The sequence below is a fragment of the Gallus gallus genome, chromosome 18 (genome assembly GCF_016699485.2).
Source record: "Gallus gallus isolate bGalGal1 chromosome 18, bGalGal1.mat.broiler.GRCg7b, whole genome shotgun sequence".
In the NCBI taxonomy this organism is placed as follows: Eukaryota; Metazoa; Chordata; class Aves; order Galliformes; family Phasianidae; genus Gallus; species Gallus gallus.
In genome coordinates, this window is record NC_052549.1 from 11,569,113 (window position 1) to 11,590,003 (window position 20,891).

General features: G+C 48.4%; 2 long non-coding RNA genes across 2 annotated transcripts; both read left to right on the forward strand.

Annotated features, from left to right (window-relative positions):
* The first annotated feature begins 6,683 nt into the window (after positions 1-6,683).
* On the forward strand, positions 6,684-11,702 carry LOC121107176. Its single transcript, XR_006931742.1, has 4 exons — positions 6,684-6,720; positions 6,801-7,636; positions 7,737-10,142; positions 10,262-11,702. It is a non-coding gene; the product is annotated as an uncharacterized LOC121107176 (long non-coding RNA).
* Positions 11,703-12,572: 870 nt separating this feature from the next.
* Positions 12,573-20,545, forward strand: LOC121107174. Its single transcript, XR_006931741.1, has 5 exons — positions 12,573-12,609; positions 12,690-13,525; positions 13,626-16,031; positions 16,152-17,117; positions 18,073-20,545. It is a non-coding gene; the product is annotated as an uncharacterized LOC121107174 (long non-coding RNA).
* Positions 20,546-20,891: the final 346 nt, after the last annotated feature.

Here is a 20,891-nt window from a genome sequence, read left to right on the forward strand (position 1 = left end):
TCTCTTATCTTCAGATTCAGAATGTTTTCCTGCTGTTATGCGATGTCTGTCTTAGTTTTTATTTTTTTTCTGGGCTGCCTATTGATACATCCTCAGTCTGCAATAAACCAAATGATTTCTGGTAAGGTTTGACCAAGTGAGATGGAAAATGAAGTGGTAAGCTCCAAAACAGGCTCGCAGTGAGTGTTTCCTATGACTTGGGGTTTCTAGCTTGACCTCTGTGTTGTTGGTTTTTTTTTTTTTTTTTTTTTGTAAGCCATTTGGTTCAGTACCTAATATGAAAGTTTCTTTCCTTCTAGTATTGGAGACTTATCCACCACATGGTGATGCCTTTCCTGACCTCCTTGATTGCAGTGTTGGATGTGCCCTGATCCTTGGAAAGGGGTGAGTGATTCCTGCATCCTTACTAGAAGGTAATCTCTACTTACTTTTTCTTGTGTCCAACAGGTGGCACTGGAGAGTTGTGACCCTCCTAAGCAGTTCAAGGACTCTACTGAGGCTCTTGGTGGACTCAGCAGGAACCCACACCCATAGGTGGGATGCCAATATCTATTCCTTCCTCTGTCTGGCAAGCTCTGGTGTCCCTTGAGGTTGTTCCCGTGCTTGTTGAGGTCCTATGGACTTGTTGGTTTTCCCTTGTGCTCACTGGGCTTTCCAAGGGTGTTCCTCTTGCTTGACACCACCTTTCCCATTCTCTATTTCCAAGCAGGAGGTCCCCTTGGCCTCCGTGTCTCGCTCTGGCCAGGCAGATGTGGTGTGCCAACGGATCAAAGCCTTCAGAATCCAACCAAAAGAAATGGGGAGAGAGGCTGCCCTGGGTGAGACAGGAGAAGTGCCCCTTGAAGCAGGGGACGCCCCGCTGGCGCTGCCTCTCGCATCCACCGGCAGCACGTTCCTTCTCTCTCCTTGGTGCCCGGCGCTTTGCCATCTCCCAGGGCTCGCCAAGTCCAAATATTCCCTGATGGAGTCCATCTCCAGCTTGACCAGCACTCACCCGGTCTGTCCCTGCACCAGCTGGCTAAAGGCTCCCCAGCATTGCTGGCTGTCGGTGCCTTCTGTCACTCCCAATCAGCATGGCTCAGTTCTTTGCCTTTTGGGTTCCAGAGTGTTTGCTACAGGTATGGAGTGTTTCTCTTCTCTCTCTTCTTGTCTTCCATGTAGCCCGTTGTTGCCTTGGTGGAGTTTCAGTGACCCAAATGCAGACTGCTCTGCGTTGACCAAGCACGATGCCAAGAGAAGAGGCAGGCACCAGAACAGGCTGCTGGTGAATGCTGTGCGTGCCTTGGGGTTCTTAGAATGACTTGCGTTCCTCCCTAACCTGTGTTGTTCAGTGCTACTATTGAGGGTTTTAACTTTGATTCTAGGATAGGAGACTCTGCTGTCAGATGGCATTGCCTGTTCTTCTCTCCCCAGTTTGCAGAGTTGGATGTGACCTCAGCATTGGTTAAGGGGTAAGTGATTCCTTCACCCTGACCAGAAGGTAATCTCTACTTGTCTTGTGCTGTGTGGAACAGGTTGCAGTGGAGAAGTGCAGTTGTCCGGGGTGCTGCAAGGACTCTATTGAGGCATTTGGTGGACGCAGCAGGAACCCGTAGCCAGAGATGGACGCCAAGATGCACTCCTTCCTCTGTCTGGCAAGCTCTGCTGACCCCTGAGGTCGTTCCCACACTTGCAGAGGTCCTACGGGCTTGGTGTTGGTTGTCGCTTGTGCTCACCTTGCTGTCACCGGGTGTTCTTCCTTTACCCATCTTTAGGGCTCCCCAGTTCTGATGGGATCTCCGTGCCTTCTGTTGATCCCAGAGTACTTCAATTTGTTCTTTTATTTTCAGGTTCTGTACCATTTCATGCTTTTGTGATGTGTGTTTTATTTATTTATTTATTTTTAAAATATTCACATACCTACCAAAATGTAACTGCCCAGCTAATTTAATGATAACAATATTAAAGCACATTGGCCTTGCCCTCCTCACCGGGGAAGCCTCGCCCCCTCACCCCCCAATTTGTTTGGTTTATGAATAATTTTAACTTTTTATTTTCTGATTTTTTCCTTTCCTTAATATTATTTTCTATTTCTGTTTTTTTCTCATTCTTTTTCTTTTTTCTTTTTTTTTCCCCTTTTCTTTTCTGACTCCTATTCTGTTTCCTGTTATTTTCTATTTTTTTATTTTCTCTTTTTCCCAACCCCTTTTTCCATTTCTTATTCTTTTATATGTCTGTTTTCTATTTCTTTTTCGTACTTTTTCTTTGTCTCTTTCTTATTCTAAATACTTTTCTAATTCTTTTTCTCCTGCTATGTCTTTTTCTCTTTCCAATTCTTTTTACTTTTCTAAATACTTTTCCAATTCTTTTGCCTTTTTTTTTTACTAGTTCTATTTCTTCTGCTCTTCATAGTTCATTACCTATTTTTTTCCAATACACTTTCTGTTTCTAATTCTGTTCATGTTTCTGATTCTAAACTGTCAGGTGTGGGCCTGAGGCAGTGATGGAGCACCTGGTGGGGGTGTGGACAGCCCAGGGAGCACAGGTGGAAGCAATTCCCCTGTGGGCTGGGATAGGGAGGGGCCAGAGCCCACCCTGAGCTCATTTAAAGGCTGGCAGCTGAAGGGGAAGGGGCTGTGCCTGTGGGTTGCTCTGGCTGTTTGTTGGGTGAGTGATGAGGCTTGGGAAGAGCTGAGTTGTTGTTGTTGTTTCTTTGCTTGATGCTGATCTGCTTGTTTTTGGTTCAGTGTTGAGTGGAAGGTTCTGGACACCAGGACACCTTTCAAGCAGTGTGAGGACTCCACTGAGGGCCTTTGTGGATCCAGCAGGAAGCCACAGCCAGTGGTGGACACCAACATCCACACTTGATCGTGTCTGTCGGGCAAGCTCTTTTGCTCTCAGAGAGTGTTTTTGCTCTTCTGGCCATTCGATTGAATTGGTGTCAGTTTCTACTTGTGCTCACTGGGCTTTCCAAGGGTGTTCTCCTTACTTGACACCACCTTTCCCATTCTCTATTTCCAAGCAGGAGCTCCCCTTGGCCTCCATGTCTCGCTCTGGCCAGGCAGATGTGGTGTGCCAACGGTACGTGGAGTCCAGACCCTGAGCAGAACAACAACTGAGGAGAGAGGCTGCCCTGGGTGAGACAGGAGAAGTGCCCCTTGAAGCGGGGGACGCTCCGCTGGCGCTGCCTCTCGCATCCACCGGCAGCACATTCCTTCTCTCTCCTTGGTGCCTGGCACTTTGCCATCTCCCAGGGCTCACCAAGTCCAAATATTCCCTGATGGAGTCCATCTCCAGCTTGACCAGCACTCACCCGATCTGTCCCCGCACCAGCTGGCTAAAGGCTCCCCAGCATGGCTGGCTGTCGGTGCCTTCTGTCACTCCCAGTCAGCGTGGCTCAGTTCTTTGCCTTTTGGGTTCCAGAGTGTTTGCTACAGGTATGGAGTGTTTCTCTTCTCTCTCTTCTTGTCTTCCATGTAGCCCGTTGTTGCCTCGGTGGAGTTTCAGTGACCCAAATGCAGACTGCTCTGTGTTGACCAAGTGTGATGCCAAAAGAAGAGCTAGGCTTGAAAGCAGGCTGCTGGTGAGTGCTGTGCATGACTTGGGATTCCTAGAATGCCCCTTCTTTCTTACTAACCCGTGTTGTTCAGTGCCAAACCTGAAGGTTTCTTCTTTTCTTCCAGGACGGGAGACTCCACCACCAGGAGCCGTTGTCATTCCTGACCTCCCCGGGTTGCAGCATTGGACGTGCCCTGATCCTTGGGAAGGAGTTAGAGAGCTGTATTTCGTTTTCAGAAGGTGGTCATTACTTACCTTGTCTTGTGTCCATCAGGTGGCAGTGGAGAGTTGTGACCCTCCCAAGCGGTGCAAGGGCTCTACTGAGGCTCTTGGTGGATGCCGCAGGAACCCGCACGCACAGATGGATGCCAAGATCTGCTCCTTCCTCTGTCTGGCAAGCTCTGCTGACCCCTGAGGTTGTTTCCATACTTGCAGAGGTCCTACGGGCTTGGTGTAGGTTGTCGCTTGTGCTCACCTTGCTGTCACCGGGTGTTCTTCCTTTGTCCATCATAGGGGTCCCCCGTTCTGATGGGATCTCCGTGCCTTCTGTTGATCCCAGAGTACTTCAATTTGTTCTTTTATTTTCAGGTTCTGTACCATTTCATGCTTTTGTGATGTGTTTTTCTTCCTTTTGTTTTACAGGCTGGAAATGTACACTTGGTTGGATCTACGATGACCCAAATGCAATCTATTTAGGTTAGGCCATGTGTGGTGGGAAAGGAAGAGGTAGGCTCCTAAGCAAAATTCTGGTGAGGGCTGTGTTTCATTTGGGGTTTTCTGGGATGCCCGCTACTCCTCCCTACCCCATTTTGTTCATTACTGTGTGTGAAGGATTCTTTTTTCCTTCTAGGATTGGGGACACCAGCACCAGATGCTGTTGCACTTCCTGACCTCCCTGGGTGACAGCGTTGGAAGTGCCTGCACGCTTGGAAAGGGCTAAGTGATTCCTTCATCATTACCAGAATGTAGTCTGTGTTCAACAGGTGATGGTGGAGAACTGTGGCCTTCTGCTCAGCGCAAAAAGTCTACTGAGGATCTAGGTGGATAGAACAGGAGTGCAGAGCCATAGGTGGACGCCAAGATGCACTCCTTCCTCTGTCTGGCAAGCTCTGCTGACCCCTGAGGTCGTACCCACGCTTGCAGAGGTCCTATGGGTTTGGTGTAGGTTGTGCCTTGTGCTCACTTGGCTTTCACCGGGTGCTGTTGCCTTATAATATTTTTCCCATTCTCTATTTCCAAGCAGGAGGTCCCCTTGGCCTCCGTGTCTCGCTCTGGCCAGGCAGATGTGGTGTGCCAACGGTACGTGGAGTCCAGACCCTGAGCAAAAGAACAGCTGAGGAGAGAGGCTGCCCTGGGTGAGACAGGAGAAGTGCCCCTTGAAGCGGGGGACGCTCCGCTGGCGCTGCCTCTCGCATCCACCGGCAGCACGTTCCTTCTCTCTCCTTGGTGCCCGGCGCTTTGCCATCTCCCAGGGCTCGCCAAGTCCAAATATTCCCTGATGGAGTCCATCTCCAGCTTGACCAACACTCACCCGGTCTGTCCCCGCACCAGCTGGCTAAAGGCTCCCCAGCATTGCTGGCTGTCGGTGCCTTCTGTCACTCCCAGTCAGCATGGCTCAGTTCTTTGCCTTTTGGGTTCCAGAGTGTTTGCTACAGGTATGGAGTGTTTCTCTTCTCTCTCTTCTTGTCTTCCATGTAGCCCGTTGTTGCCTTGGTGGAGTTTCAGTGACCCAAATGCAGACTGCTCTGCGTTGACCAAGCACGATGCCAAGAGAAGAGGCAGGCACCAGAACAGGCTGCTGGTGAATGCTGTGCGTGCCTTGGGGTTCTTAGAATGACTTGCGTTCCTCCCTAACCTGTGTTGTTCAGTACTACTATTGAGGGTTTTAACTTTGATTCTAGGATAGGAGACTCTGCTGTCAGATGGCGTTGCCTGTTCTTCTCTCCCCAGTTTGCAGAGTTGGATGTGACCTCAGCATTGGTTAAGGGGTAAGTGATTCCTTCACCCTGACCAGAAGGTAATCTCTACTTGTCTTGTGCTGTGTGGAACAGGTTGCAGTGGAGAAGTGCAGTTGTCCGGGGTGCTGCAAGGACTCTATTGAGGCATTTGGTGGACGCAGCAGGAACCCACAGCCAGAGATGGACGCCAAGATGCACTCCTTCCTCTGTCTGGCAAGCTCTGCTGACCCCTGAGGTCGTTCCCACGCTTGCAGAGGTCCTACGGGCTTGGTGTTGGTTGTCGCTTGTGCTCACCTTGCTGTCACCGGGTGTTCTTCCTTTACCCATCTTTAGGGCTCCCCAGTTCTGATGGGATCTCCGTGCCTTCTGTTGATCCCAGAGTACTTCAATTTGTTCTTTTATTTTCAGGTTCTGTACCATTTCATGCTTTTGTGATGTGTGTTTTATTTATTTATTTATTTTTAAAATATTCACATACCTACCAAAATGTAACTGCCCAGCTAATTTAATGATAACAATATTAAAGCACATTGGCCTTGCCCTCCTCACCGGGGAAGCCTCGCCCCCTCACCCCCCAATTTGTTTGGTTTATGAATAATTTTAACTTTTTATTTTCTGATTTTTTCCTTTCCTTAATATTATTTTCTATTTCTGTTTTTTTCTCATTCTTTTTCTTTTTTCTTTTTTTTTCCCCTTTTCTTTTCTGACTCCTATTCTGTTTCCTGTTATTTTCTATTTTTTTATTTTCTCTTTTTCCCAACCCCTTTTTCCATTTCTTATTCTTTTATATGTCTGTTTTCTATTTCTTTTTCGTACTTTTTCTTTGTCTCTTTCTTATTCTAAATACTTTTCTAATTCTTTTTCTCCTGCTATGTCTTTTTCTCTTTCCAATTCTTTTTACTTTTCTAAATACTTTTCCAATTCTTTTGCCTTTTTTTTTTACTAGTTCTATTTCTTCTGCTCTTCATAGTTCATTACCTATTTTTTTCCAATACACTTTCTGTTTCTAATTCTGTTCATGTTTCTGATTCTAAACTGTCAGGTGTGGGCCTGAGGCAGTGATGGAGCACCTGGTGGGGGTGTGGACAGCCCAGGGAGCACAGGTGGAAGCAATTCCCCTGTGGGCTGGGATAGGGAGGGGCCAGAGCCCACCCTGAGCTCATTTAAAGGCTGGCAGCTGAAGGGGAAGGGGCTGTGCCTGTGGGTTGCTCTGGCTGTTTGTTGGGTGAGTGATGAGGCTTGGGAAGAGCTGAGTTGTTGTTGTTGTTTCTTTGCTTGATGCTGATCTGCTTGTTTTTGGTTCAGTGTTGAGTGGAAGGTTCTGGACACCAGGACACCTTTCAAGCAGTGTGAGGACTCCACTGAGGGCCTTTGTGGATCCAGCAGGAAGCCACAGCCAGTGGTGGACACCAACATCCACACTTGATCGTGTCTGTCGGGCAAGCTCTTTTGCTCTCAGAGAGTGTTTTTGCTCTTCTGGCCATTCGATTGAATTGGTGTCAGTTTCTACTTGTGCTCACTGGGCTTTCCAAGGGTGTTCTCCTTACTTGACACCACCTTTCCCATTCTCTATTTCCAAGCAGGAGCTCCCCTTGGCCTCCATGTCTCGCTCTGGCCAGGCAGATGTGGTGTGCCAACGGTACGTGGAGTCCAGACCCTGAGCAGAACAACAACTGAGGAGAGAGGCTGCCCTGGGTGAGACAGGAGAAGTGCCCCTTGAAGCGGGGGACGCTCCGCTGGCGCTGCCTCTCGCATCCACCGGCAGCACATTCCTTCTCTCTCCTTGGTGCCTGGCACTTTGCCATCTCCCAGGGCTCACCAAGTCCAAATATTCCCTGATGGAGTCCATCTCCAGCTTGACCAGCACTCACCCGATCTGTCCCCGCACCAGCTGGCTAAAGGCTCCCCAGCATGGCTGGCTGTCGGTGCCTTCTGTCACTCCCAGTCAGCGTGGCTCAGTTCTTTGCCTTTTGGGTTCCAGAGTGTTTGCTACAGGTATGGAGTGTTTCTCTTCTCTCTCTTCTTGTCTTCCATGTAGCCCGTTGTTGCCTCGGTGGAGTTTCAGTGACCCAAATGCAGACTGCTCTGTGTTGACCAAGTGTGATGCCAAAAGAAGAGCTAGGCTTGAAAGCAGGCTGCTGGTGAGTGCTGTGCATGACTTGGGATTCCTAGAATGCCCCTTCTTTCTTACTAACCCGTGTTGTTCAGTGCCAAACCTGAAGGTTTCTTCTTTTCTTCCAGGACGGGAGACTCCACCACCAGGAGCCGTTGTCATTCCTGACCTCCCCGGGTTGCAGCATTGGACGTGCCCTGATCCTTGGGAAGGAGTTAGAGAGCTGTATTTCGTTTTCAGAAGGTGGTCATTACTTACCTTGTCTTGTGTCCATCAGGTGGCAGTGGAGAGTTGTGACCCTCCCAAGCGGTGCAAGGGCTCTACTGAGGCTCTTGGTGGATGCCGCAGGAACCCGCACGCACAGATGGATGCCAAGATCTGCTCCTTCCTCTGTCTGGCAAGCTCTGCTGACCCCTGAGGTTGTTTCCATACTTGCAGAGGTCCTACGGGCTTGGTGTAGGTTGTCGCTTGTGCTCACCTTGCTGTCACCGGGTGTTCTTCCTTTGTCCATCATAGGGGTCCCCCGTTCTGATGGGATCTCCGTGCCTTCTGTTGATCCCAGAGTACTTCAATTTGTTCTTTTATTTTCAGGTTCTGTACCATTTCATGCTTTTGTGATGTGTTTTTCTTCCTTTTGTTTTACAGGCTGGAAATGTACACTTGGTTGGATCTACGATGACCCAAATGCAATCTATTTAGGTTAGGCCATGTGTGGTGGGAAAGGAAGAGGTAGGCTCCTAAGCAAAATTCTGGTGAGGGCTGTGTTTCATTTGGGGTTTTCTGGGATGCCCGCTACTCCTCCCTACCCCATTTTGTTCATTACTGTGTGTGAAGGATTCTTTTTTCCTTCTAGGATTGGGGACACCAGCACCAGATGCTGTTGCACTTCCTGACCTCCCTGGGTGACAGCGTTGGAAGTGCCTGCACGCTTGGAAAGGGCTAAGTGATTCCTTCATCATTACCAGAATGTAGTCTGTGTTCAACAGGTGATGGTGGAGAACTGTGGCCTTCTGCTCAGCGCAAAAAGTCTACTGAGGATCTAGGTGGATAGAACAGGAGTGCAGAGCCATAGGTGGACGCCAAGATGCACTCCTTCCTCTGTCTGGCAAGCTCTGCTGACCCCTGAGGTCGTACCCACGCTTGCAGAGGTCCTATGGGTTTGGTGTAGGTTGTGCCTTGTGCTCACTTGGCTTTCACCGGGTGCTGTTGCCTTATAATATTTTTCCCATTCTCTATTTCCAAGCAGGAGGTCCCCTTGGCCTCCGTGTCTCGCTCTGGCCAGGCAGATGTGGTGTGCCAACGGTACGTGGAGTCCAGACCCTGAGCAAAAGAACAGCTGAGGAGAGAGGCTGCCCTGGGTGAGACAGGAGAAGTGCCCCTTGAAGCGGGGGACGCTCCGCTGGCGCTGCCTCTCGCATCCACCGGCAGCACGTTCCTTCTCTCTCCTTGGTGCCCGGCGCTTTGCCATCTCCCAGGGCTCGCCAAGTCCAAATATTCCCTGATGGAGTCCATCTCCAGCTTGACCAACACTCACCCGGTCTGTCCCCGCACCAGCTGGCTAAAGGCTCCCCAGCATTGCTGGCTGTCGGTGCCTTCTGTCACTCCCAGTCAGCATGGCTCAGTTCTTTGCCTTTTGGGTTCCAGAGTGTTTGCTACAGGTATGGAGTGTTTCTCTTCTCTCTCTTCTTGTCTTCCATGTAGCCCGTTGTTGCCTTGGTGGAGTTTCAGTGACCCAAATGCAGACTGCTCTGCGTTGACCAAGCACGATGCCAAGAGAAGAGGCAGGCACCAGAACAGGCTGCTGGTGAATGCTGTGCGTGCCTTGGGGTTCTTAGAATGACTTGCGTTCCTCCCTAACCTGTGTTGTTCAGTACTACTATTGAGGGTTTTAACTTTGATTCTAGGATAGGAGACTCTGCTGTCAGATGGCGTTGCCTGTTCTTCTCTCCCCAGTTTGCAGAGTTGGATGTGACCTCAGCATTGGTTAAGGGGTAAGTGATTCCTTCACCCTGACCAGAAGGTAATCTCTACTTGTCTTGTGCTGTGTGGAACAGGTTGCAGTGGAGAAGTGCAGTTGTCCGGGGTGCTGCAAGGACTCTATTGAGGCATTTGGTGGACGCAGCAGGAACCCACAGCCAGAGATGGACGCCAAGATGCACTCCTTCCTCTGTCTGGCAAGCTCTGCTGACCCCTGAGGTCGTTCCCACGCTTGCAGAGGTCCTACGGGCTTGGTGTTGGTTGTCGCTTGTGCTCACCTTGCTGTCACCGGGTGTTCTTCCTTTACCCATCTTTAGGGCTCCCCAGTTCTGATGGGATCTCCGTACCCTCTGCTGATCCCAGAGAACATGGGTTTGTTCTCTTATCTTCAGATTCAGAATGTTTTCCTGCTGTTATGCGATGTCTGTCTTAGTTTTTATTTTTTTTCTGGGCTGCCTATTGATACATCCTCAGTCTGCAATAAACCAAATGATTTCTGGTAAGGTTTGACCAAGTGAGATGGAAAATGAAGTGGTAAGCTCCAAAACAGGCTTGCAGTGAGTGTTTCCTATGACTTGGGGTTTCTAGCTTGACCTCTGTGTTGTTGGTTTTTTTTTTTTTTTTTTTTGTAAGCCATTTGGTTCAGTACCTAATATGAAAGTTTCTTTCCTTCTAGTATTGGAGACTTATCCACCACATGGTGATGCCTTTCCTGACCTCCTTGATTGCAGTGTTGGATGTGCCCTGATCCTTGGAAAGGGGTGAGTGATTCCTGCATCCTTACTAGAAGGTAATCTCTACTTACTTTTTCTTGTGTCCAACAGGTGGCACTGGAGAGTTGTGACCCTCCTAAGCAGTTCAAGGACTCTACTGAGGCTCTTGGTGGACTCAGCAGGAACCCACACCCATAGGTGGGATGCCAATATCTATTCCTTCCTCTGTCTGGCAAGCTCTGGTGTCCCTTGAGGTTGTTCCCGTGCTTGTTGAGGTCCTATGGACTTGTTGGTTTTCCCTTGTGCTCACTGGGCTTTCCAAGGGTGTTCCTCTTGCTTGACACCACCTTTCCCATTCTCTATTTCCAAGCAGGAGGTCCCCTTGGCCTCCGTGTCTCGCTCTGGCCAGGCAGATGTGGTGTGCCAACGGATCAAAGCCTTCAGAATCCAACCAAAAGAAATGGGGAGAGAGGCTGCCCTGGGTGAGACAGGAGAAGTGCCCCTTGAAGCAGGGGACGCCCCGCTGGCGCTGCCTCTCGCATCCACCGGCAGCACGTTCCTTCTCTCTCCTTGGTGCCCGGCGCTTTGCCATCTCCCAGGGCTCGCCAAGTCCAAATATTCCCTGATGGAGTCCATCTCCAGCTTGACCAGCACTCACCCGGTCTGTCCCTGCACCAGCTGGCTAAAGGCTCCCCAGCATTGCTGGCTGTCGGTGCCTTCTGTCACTCCCAGTCAGCATGGCTCAGTTCTTTGCCTTTTGGGTTCCAGAGTGTTTGCTACAGGTATGGAGTGTTTCTCTTCTCTCTCTTCTTGTCTTCCATGTAGCCCGTTGTTGCCTTGGTGGAGTTTCAGTGACCCAAATGCAGACTGCTCTGCGTTGACCAAGCACGATGCCAAGAGAAGAGGCAGGCACCAGAACAGGCTGCTGGTGAATGCTGTGCGTGCCTTGGGGTTCTTAGAATGACTTGCGTTCCTCCCTAACCTGTGTTGTTCAGTGCTACTATTGAGGGTTTTAACTTTGATTCTAGGATAGGAGACTCTGCTGTCAGATGGCATTGCCTGTTCTTCTCTCCCCAGTTTGCAGAGTTGGATGTGACCTCAGCATTGGTTAAGGGGTAAGTGATTCCTTCACCCTGACCAGAAGGTAATCTCTACTTGTCTTGTGCTGTGTGGAACAGGTTGCAGTGGAGAAGTGCAGTTGTCCGGGGTGCTGCAAGGACTCTATTGAGGCATTTGGTGGACGCAGCAGGAACCCGTAGCCAGAGATGGACGCCAAGATGCACTCCTTCCTCTGTCTGGCAAGCTCTGCTGACCCCTGAGGTCGTTCCCACACTTGCAGAGGTCCTACGGGCTTGGTGTTGGTTGTCGCTTGTGCTCACCTTGCTGTCACCGGGTGTTCTTCCTTTACCCATCTTTAGGGCTCCCCAGTTCTGATGGGATCTCCGTGCCTTCTGTTGATCCCAGAGTACTTCAATTTGTTCTTTTATTTTCAGGTTCTGTACCATTTCATGCTTTTGTGATGTGTGTTTTATTTATTTATTTATTTTTAAAATATTCACATACCTACCAAAATGTAACTGCCCAGCTAATTTAATGATAACAATATTAAAGCACATTGGCCTTGCCCTCCTCACCGGGGAAGCCTCGCCCCCTCACCCCCCAATTTGTTTGGTTTATGAATAATTTTAACTTTTTATTTTCTGATTTTTTCCTTTCCTTAATATTATTTTCTATTTCTGTTTTTTTTCTCATTCTTTTTCTTTTTTCTTTTTTTTTCCCCTTTTCTTTTCTGACTCCTATTCTGTTTCCTGTTATTTTCTATTTTTTTATTTTCTCTTTTTCCCAACCCCTTTTTCCATTTCTTATTCTTTTATATGTCTGTTTTCTATTTCTTTTTCGTACTTTTTCTTTGTCTCTTTCTTATTCTAAATACTTTTCTAATTCTTTTTCTCCTGCTATGTCTTTTTCTCTTTCCAATTCTTTTTACTTTTCTAAATACTTTTCCAATTCTTTTGCCTTTTTTTTTTACTAGTTCTATTTCTTCTGCTCTTCATAGTTCATTACCTATTTTTTTCCAATACACTTTCTGTTTCTAATTCTGTTCATGTTTCTGATTCTAAACTGTCAGGTGTGGGCCTGAGGCAGTGATGGAGCACCTGGTGGGGGTGTGGACAGCCCAGGGAGCACAGGTGGAAGCAATTCCCCTGTGGGCTGGGATAGGGAGGGGCCAGAGCCCACCCTGAGCTCATTTAAAGGCTGGCAGCTGAAGGGGAAGGGGCTGTGCCTGTGGGTTGCTCTGGCTGTTTGTTGGGTGAGTGATGAGGCTTGGGAAGAGCTGAGTTGTTGTTGTTGTTTCTTTGCTTGATGCTGATCTGCTTGTTTTTGGTTCAGTGTTGAGTGGAAGGTTCTGGACACCAGGACACCTTTCAAGCAGTGTGAGGACTCCACTGAGGGCCTTTGTGGATCCAGCAGGAAGCCACAGCCAGTGGTGGACACCAACATCCACACTTGATCGTGTCTGTCGGGCAAGCTCTTTTGCTCTCAGAGAGTGTTTTTGCTCTTCTGGCCATTCGATTGAATTGGTGTCAGTTTCTACTTGTGCTCACTGGGCTTTCCAAGGGTGTTCTCCTTACTTGACACCACCTTTCCCATTCTCTATTTCCAAGCAGGAGCTCCCCTTGGCCTCCATGTCTCGCTCTGGCCAGGCAGATGTGGTGTGCCAACGGTACGTGGAGTCCAGACCCTGAGCAGAACAACAACTGAGGAGAGAGGCTGCCCTGGGTGAGACAGGAGAAGTGCCCCTTGAAGCGGGGGACGCTCCGCTGGCGCTGCCTCTCGCATCCACCGGCAGCACATTCCTTCTCTCTCCTTGGTGCCTGGCACTTTGCCATCTCCCAGGGCTCACCAAGTCCAAATATTCCCTGATGGAGTCCATCTCCAGCTTGACCAGCACTCACCCGATCTGTCCCCGCACCAGCTGGCTAAAGGCTCCCCAGCATGGCTGGCTGTCGGTGCCTTCTGTCACTCCCAGTCAGCATGGCTCAGTTCTTTGCCTTTTGGGTTCCAGAGTGTTTGCTACAGGTATGGAGTGTTTCTCTTCTCTCTCTTCTTGTCTTCCATGTAGCCCGTTGTTGCCTCGGTGGAGTTTCAGTGACCCAAATGCAGACTGCTCTGTGTTGACCAAGTGTGATGCCAAAAGAAGAGCTAGGCTTGAAAGCAGGCTGCTGGTGAGTGCTGTGCATGACTTGGGATTCCTAGAATGCCCCTTCTTTCTTACTAACCCGTGTTGTTCAGTGCCAAACCTGAAGGTTTCTTCTTTTCTTCCAGGACGGGAGACTCCACCACCAGGAGCCGTTGTCATTCCTGACCTCCCCGGGTTGCAGCATTGGACGTGCCCTGATCCTTGGGAAGGAGTTAGAGAGCTGTATTTCGTTTTCAGAAGGTGGTCATTACTTACCTTGTCTTGTGTCCATCAGGTGGCAGTGGAGAGTTGTGACCCTCCCAAGCGGTGCAAGGGCTCTACTGAGGCTCTTGGTGGATGCCGCAGGAACCCGCACGCACAGATGGATGCCAAGATCTGCTCCTTCCTCTGTCTGGCAAGCTCTGCTGACCCCTGAGGTTGTTTCCATACTTGCAGAGGTCCTACGGGCTTGGTGTAGGTTGTCGCTTGTGCTCACCTTGCTGTCACCGGGTGTTCTTCCTTTGTCCATCATAGGGGTCCCCCGTTCTGATGGGATCTCCGTGCCTTCTGTTGATCCCAGAGTACTTCAATTTGTTCTTTTATTTTCAGGTTCTGTACCATTTCATGCTTTTGTGATGTGTTTTTCTTCCTTTTGTTTTACAGGCTGGAAATGTACACTTGGTTGGATCTACGATGACCCAAATGCAATCTATTTAGGTTAGGCCATGTGTGGTGGGAAAGGAAGAGGTAGGCTCCTAAGCAAAATTCTGGTGAGGGCTGTGTTTCATTTGGGGTTTTCTGGGATGCCCGCTACTCCTCCCTACCCCATTTTGTTCATTACTGTGTGTGAAGGATTCTTTTTTCCTTCTAGGATTGGGGACACCAGCACCAGATGCTGTTGCACTTCCTGACCTCCCTGGGTGACAGCGTTGGAAGTGCCTGCACGCTTGGAAAGGGCTAAGTGATTCCTTCATCATTACCAGAATGTAGTCTGTGTTCAACAGGTGATGGTGGAGAACTGTGGCCTTCTGCTCAGCGCAAAAAGTCTACTGAGGATCTAGGTGGATAGAACAGGAGTGCAGAGCCATAGGTGGACGCCAAGATGCACTCCTTCCTCTGTCTGGCAAGCTCTGCTGACCCCTGAGGTCGTACCCACGCTTGCAGAGGTCCTATGGGTTTGGTGTAGGTTGTGCCTTGTGCTCACTTGGCTTTCACCGGGTGCTGTTGCCTTATAATATTTTTCCCATTCTCTATTTCCAAGCAGGAGGTCCCCTTGGCCTCCGTGTCTCGCTCTGGCCAGGCAGATGTGGTGTGCCAACGGTACGTGGAGTCCAGACCCTGAGCAAAAGAACAGCTGAGGAGAGAGGCTGCCCTGGGTGAGACAGGAGAAGTGCCCCTTGAAGCGGGGGACGCTCCGCTGGCGCTGCCTCTCGCATCCACCGGCAGCACGTTCCTTCTCTCTCCTTGGTGCCCGGCGCTTTGCCATCTCCCAGGGCTCGCCAAGTCCAAATATTCCCTGATGGAGTCCATCTCCAGCTTGACCAACACTCACCCGGTCTGTCCCCGCACCAGCTGGCTAAAGGCTCCCCAGCATTGCTGGCTGTCGGTGCCTTCTGTCACTCCCAGTCAGCATGGCTCAGTTCTTTGCCTTTTGGGTTCCAGAGTGTTTGCTACAGGTATGGAGTGTTTCTCTTCTCTCTCTTCTTGTCTTCCATGTAGCCCGTTGTTGCCTTGGTGGAGTTTCAGTGACCCAAATGCAGACTGCTCTGCGTTGACCAAGCACGATGCCAAGAGAAGAGGCAGGCACCAGAACAGGCTGCTGGTGAATGCTGTGCGTGCCTTGGGGTTCTTAGAATGACTTGCGTTCCTCCCTAACCTGTGTTGTTCAGTACTACTATTGAGGGTTTTAACTTTGATTCTAGGATAGGAGACTCTGCTGTCAGATGGCGTTGCCTGTTCTTCTCTCCCCAGTTTGCAGAGTTGGATGTGACCTCAGCATTGGTTAAGGGGTAAGTGATTCCTTCACCCTGACCAGAAGGTAATCTCTACTTGTCTTGTGCTGTGTGGAACAGGTTGCAGTGGAGAAGTGCAGTTGTCCGGGGTGCTGCAAGGACTCTATTGAGGCATTTGGTGGACGCAGCAGGAACCCACAGCCAGAGATGGACGCCAAGATGCACTCCTTCCTCTGTCTGGCAAGCTCTGCTGACCCCTGAGGTCGTTCCCACGCTTGCAGAGGTCCTACGGGCTTGGTGTTGGTTGTCGCTTGTGCTCACCTTGCTGTCACCGGGTGTTCTTCCTTTACCCATCTTTAGGGCTCCCCAGTTCTGATGGGATCTCCGTACCCTCTGCTGATCCCAGAGAACATGGGTTTGTTCTCTTATCTTCAGATTCAGAATGTTTTCCTGCTGTTATGCGATGTCTGTCTTAGTTTTTATTTTTTTTCTGGGCTGCCTATTGATACATCCTCAGTCTGCAATAAACCAAATGATTTCTGGTAAGGTTTGACCAAGTGAGATGGAAAATGAAGTGGTAAGCTCCAAAACAGGCTTGCAGTGAGTGTTTCCTATGACTTGGGGTTTCTAGCTTGACCTCTGTGTTGTTGGTTTTTTTTTTTTTTTTTTTTTGTAAGCCATTTGGTTCAGTACCTAATATGAAAGTTTCTTTCCTTCTAGTATTGGAGACTTATCCACCACATGGTGATGCCTTTCCTGACCTCCTTGATTGCAGTGTTGGATGTGCCCTGATCCTTGGAAAGGGGTGAGTGATTCCTGCATCCTTACTAGAAGGTAATCTCTACTTACTTTTTCTTGTGTCCAACAGGTGGCACTGGAGAGTTGTGACCCTCCTAAGCAGTTCAAGGACTCTACTGAGGCTCTTGGTGGACTCAGCAGGAACCCACACCCATAGGTGGGATGCCAATATCTATTCCTTCCTCTGTCTGGCAAGCTCTGGTGTCCCTTGAGGTTGTTCCCGTGCTTGTTGAGGTCCTATGGACTTGTTGGTTTTCCCTTGTGCTCACTGGGCTTTCCAAGGGTGTTCCTCTTGCTTGACACCACCTTTCCCATTCTCTATTTCCAAGCAGGAGGTCCCCTTGGCCTCCGTGTCTCGCTCTGGCCAGGCAGATGTGGTGTGCCAACGGATCAAAGCCTTCAGAATCCAACCAAAAGAAATGGGGAGAGAGGCTGCCCTGGGTGAGACAGGAGAAGTGCCCCTTGAAGCAGGGGACGCCCCGCTGGCGCTGCCTCTCGCATCCACCGGCAGCACGTTCCTTCTCTCTCCTTGGTGCCCGGCGCTTTGCCATCTCCCAGGGCTCGCCAAGTCCAAATATTCCCTGATGGAGTCCATCTCCAGCTTGACCAGCACTCACCCGGTCTGTCCCCGCACCAGCTAGCTTAGGGCTCTCCAGTACTGCTGGATGTCAGTGCCTTCTGTTCCTCCCTGTCAACATAGTGGTGTTTTTTTTTTTTTTTTTAGGTTCAGTAACGTTTCTTGTTATGCAGTGTTACTCTTCTCTGTTTTCTTGTGTTTCATGTTGCCTGTCAATGCCTCTTTGGAGATACACTGAGTGAAATGTAAACTGATGTTCTTTGACCAAGTGTGATGGAAAATGAAGATGTAGGCTCCACTCCAGCTATCGTGTGAGTGTCCTGTATGACTTGGGGTGTCTGGTATTACATTTATTTCATCCTAACCCATGTTGTTCAGTACCACATGTCAATTTTTCTTCTTTTCTTGTTGGATTGGAGACCCCACTACTGGATTCGATGGGGCTTACAAGTCTTTTTGTGTTTGTGCATTGGTTGTGCACTGATGCTTGGAAAGGGATAAGTGATTACTCTGTGTGCCCTTTGGCCCAAATTCCAAATATTCCCCAATGTAGTCTGTTGTAGTAGGCGCTTTGCGGGGATATGTGCTATACAGGATAGGCCTCTCCCTAAGCATAGTGAAAGGGTGCTGTTGTGCTCAGACAGACTGTCCTTGCTAACGAAGTAAACAAGATAAGGCAAAGGAATATGGAGACAATAGGAGCCAAATAAGGAACTGTGGTAAGGTGTTAAGATCTAGTATGGACGAATCAGGACAGGGCACGATAGCTTAAGTAAAGGTATATAAGCTGTGCTTAGTAGTGAATAGATGCCATTTTACTGCTCATCATATTGGTGTACATCTGCAGTCATTTGGCCCTGATCAGGTAATTGGTCAGTGCACACTAGGGCTAACACAGGAGGTTAACATCACAGTTGCAGAAGGCAACAGTAGTCCAGCTTTTCCCATGCTCACCACGTTTGTCCTCACACTAAATTGGTTAGGGCTCTGAAGTAGTGATGGGTTGTCAGTGCCTTGGTTTGCTGACATGAAACTTTGGATTGGTTTTTCCTTCATGGCTGAACAGCATTTCTTGCCATCATGCAGAGATTTTCTTTTTTGTTTCTGTGAGTTTCACGCATTCAGTACTAACTGAATGTTTGATAAGCCTGCAGAGGCAGATTTGGGGAATAGAAATAGCGGTTTTGGGGAGTTGTGTCTGAGGCCTTGATGGATTGTTACATGATATTTTTCCAGTCTGTTATGTGTATATTACATTTCTTTCAGATCCACTGTCTTAGTCGAAGCGGGAAGGACTATTTTGACTATTTGTCAACACCTACCTGGCAATCTGAATTTAGGAGCTGCTTTCACGGATGCCTTGCTGCAGGGCAAAGAAGGCCTCAAAACTTCAGCAGACCTCTACCCCCAAGAGAGCTCTGAAACTTATGTTAAGAAAATAATTTTCTTAATATTTTTCTGTCTTCTATAGTTTTAACTGTTGCTTTAGCTTGGCCAGAAAATAGGTATGTAAAGCTAATTGAAAATCTTGCTGAAGGTTTTAGTGTTTCAGACTGTTGGGTTTGTATGGCTCTCCCAAGAAGTGTAGGAAGTGTGCCAATTTACACAGCAGTTGCACTAAATTGAACAATACTGAATTATGTAACAAATCAGATGGAAAACGGTGGAAATTGTAACTGAGTGGATGAAAATCAGAGTAAGGTCATTGAGTTGATTTTGTCATTATTACTGATACCTGGACCATTTTTATAGACAGGAATGACAACAGTGCAAACCATATAAACTTTGGGTGCAGGAACCTGTCAGGTGTAGGGTGTTGTTGCAAATATGGTAATTTTGGGATGCTTATGAGATGTAATGAGACTGCTCAATGGCATCAAGGCAGTTACCGTGATCCTAGGGCCACTAGCAATACATTGTGGTTTGGAGATAAAGATATATTAGCTGTAGCGGGCATGGGGACTGCATCAATGAAGCATAGGCAAAAACTCTGTCAGCTCCCCTTTGCGTATTGGTGGATGTGTGGAAATAGATACGCATGTAAAATTCTCCCATTGAATTGGGCTGGGACATGCATAGCAGGTTATCTGATGCCTCACACAAGTATCTACACTTGCATAGAGCCACCATGAGGATTTTTAAGAGCTATGCAGCTATAGACTGAGAGAGAATACTCCACTAGTTGAAAGGACTATGGGATTCCATAGTTTTGTTTGATGGATACTTTCAGTTGTCAGAGTCACTGAACTGGAACAAGCAGTTGTGAATGTATCAGTCACTATGGAAAGAATTGAGAACCTAAGTTTAGAAGCCATCCAGGGTCTTCAGACAGAGATCTCACGCTGTAGTAAATCAGTCTTGCAGAGTAGAATGGCCCTTGACTTTCTTACCGCAAAGGCATGAGGGGGGTCTGTATGATTATTAACCGAAGTCACTGCACTTACATGAACCGAAATGTACACATAGAGAGTGGTTTATAGGCAATTTGGAGAGGCATTTAAGAGCCACACCAAGTCTCCTTACATGACTCTTCTGCTGGAATCGTGGATATGTGGAATAAGCTTTGTAACTGGCTGCCTAACTTGTGTGGCTTAAGTGATCAGTTGTAGTTGTACTGATGATCCTCATTGTGATAACCTGCATAGGTGTGAGGTTCTTTCTGGTGCTGTTGAAAAATGCTAGATGAGCGCTCCACCTAGAAGAGGTACCGTGTGAAATATCAGGTAGAAATGGGGAAATAGTTCTGGAACACATTACTTGACAGTTGGGCACCGAAAGCAAAAGCCTTTGCATAACATATAGAAAAGGGTGGATTGTATCAAGGAAAGTGTAAATCTGGACCTCATAGTATGTGCCAAGTTGGGAAGGAACACAGAAAGTAGTGGAACGTGAGGTTCGTGAGTACAAGGAAGATAAGGACACAGAGCTGATGACACAATGGAAGGTTCATTGAAGGTCAGCGGAGTTGCTCTTTGTGACTGAATATGCAGTCCCATGAACAGAAGGAGGCACAGCTGCCCTTGCTGAGCATAAGGAAGAGAAGTTGCTGTTGTGACACAATGCAAGCCTGACCTTCTGAAGTTGGAAGCTCTCAGCAAGGTATGCTGATCACCTTCATCCAACGCTGACCAGAGAACCACACTGCTTCTTTAGGACCATGACAGTAGGGTGGGGCAATGTGTTAATGTCTTGGAATTCCACCCATCTTTCTTGCAATGTAATTGATGTTTGTATGTTATGTTTTAAAATATGTAACCATTGTTATCCTGGCTCTGCGAGTTAGGAGATTTCTCGTTGCATCTTATGTTGTAATAAAAATGCCTGTTGAGTGAGTGTGTCTATGTTACGATTTTGGCATGAACACAGGGCTTATACTTGGCATTCTGCTATTGAGCATTTGTGAATGAAGAAAGCTTTTATAGAGGGTGACTTAGGAAGACACCTGGATGAAGTTGAAGGCTGCTGGATTGACCGTCACAATGCTCAAAGAATCGTATGGACTAGAAGCGAACCTGGAATAGAAGCCTGGAAATCTTCAGTATCCGTCTCGGAGAGCATAGGGACCTGGAGGGACACGGGGGTCTGTCTGTGTTTATCATCTTGTGTGTTACTGCTGAGCGTGCAGTATCTGTGGAACTAGCGTGGAGTCTGAATTGTGTCATCTTTGAAGCTGTTACGCTGGAAATATCCTCTGTGCTTTCTGGAATTGCTAATAAAGACTTCCTGCCTTAATGCTAACAGAAGTGTGCTGTTCGGTTTCTATCCAACTGTTTTTTGATTCATCTTAGTGCCCCGGAACCGAAATTTGGTGACAGGCGGGTGGATGTTTGTGAGTACTCACATGTAGTATTACGTTTATTTTCTTTTGGTTGTGTTACAGATGTCCAGCTGTTGTAGAATGTCAAAGAGGTTTTTATTAGCTTCTGGCATCTGCGGTCATTTCTGCCTGCATGCGTTTAGGAGAAAGATGGTCATCAGGACGGATATTGCGAGCCATTTGCTGCTGGCCCCCATGGCCTTGTCAGGGAAACGGCTGCTTAGGTTAAAACTGGGACAAGTCCAATTCCACAGAGTTGTTTACATGG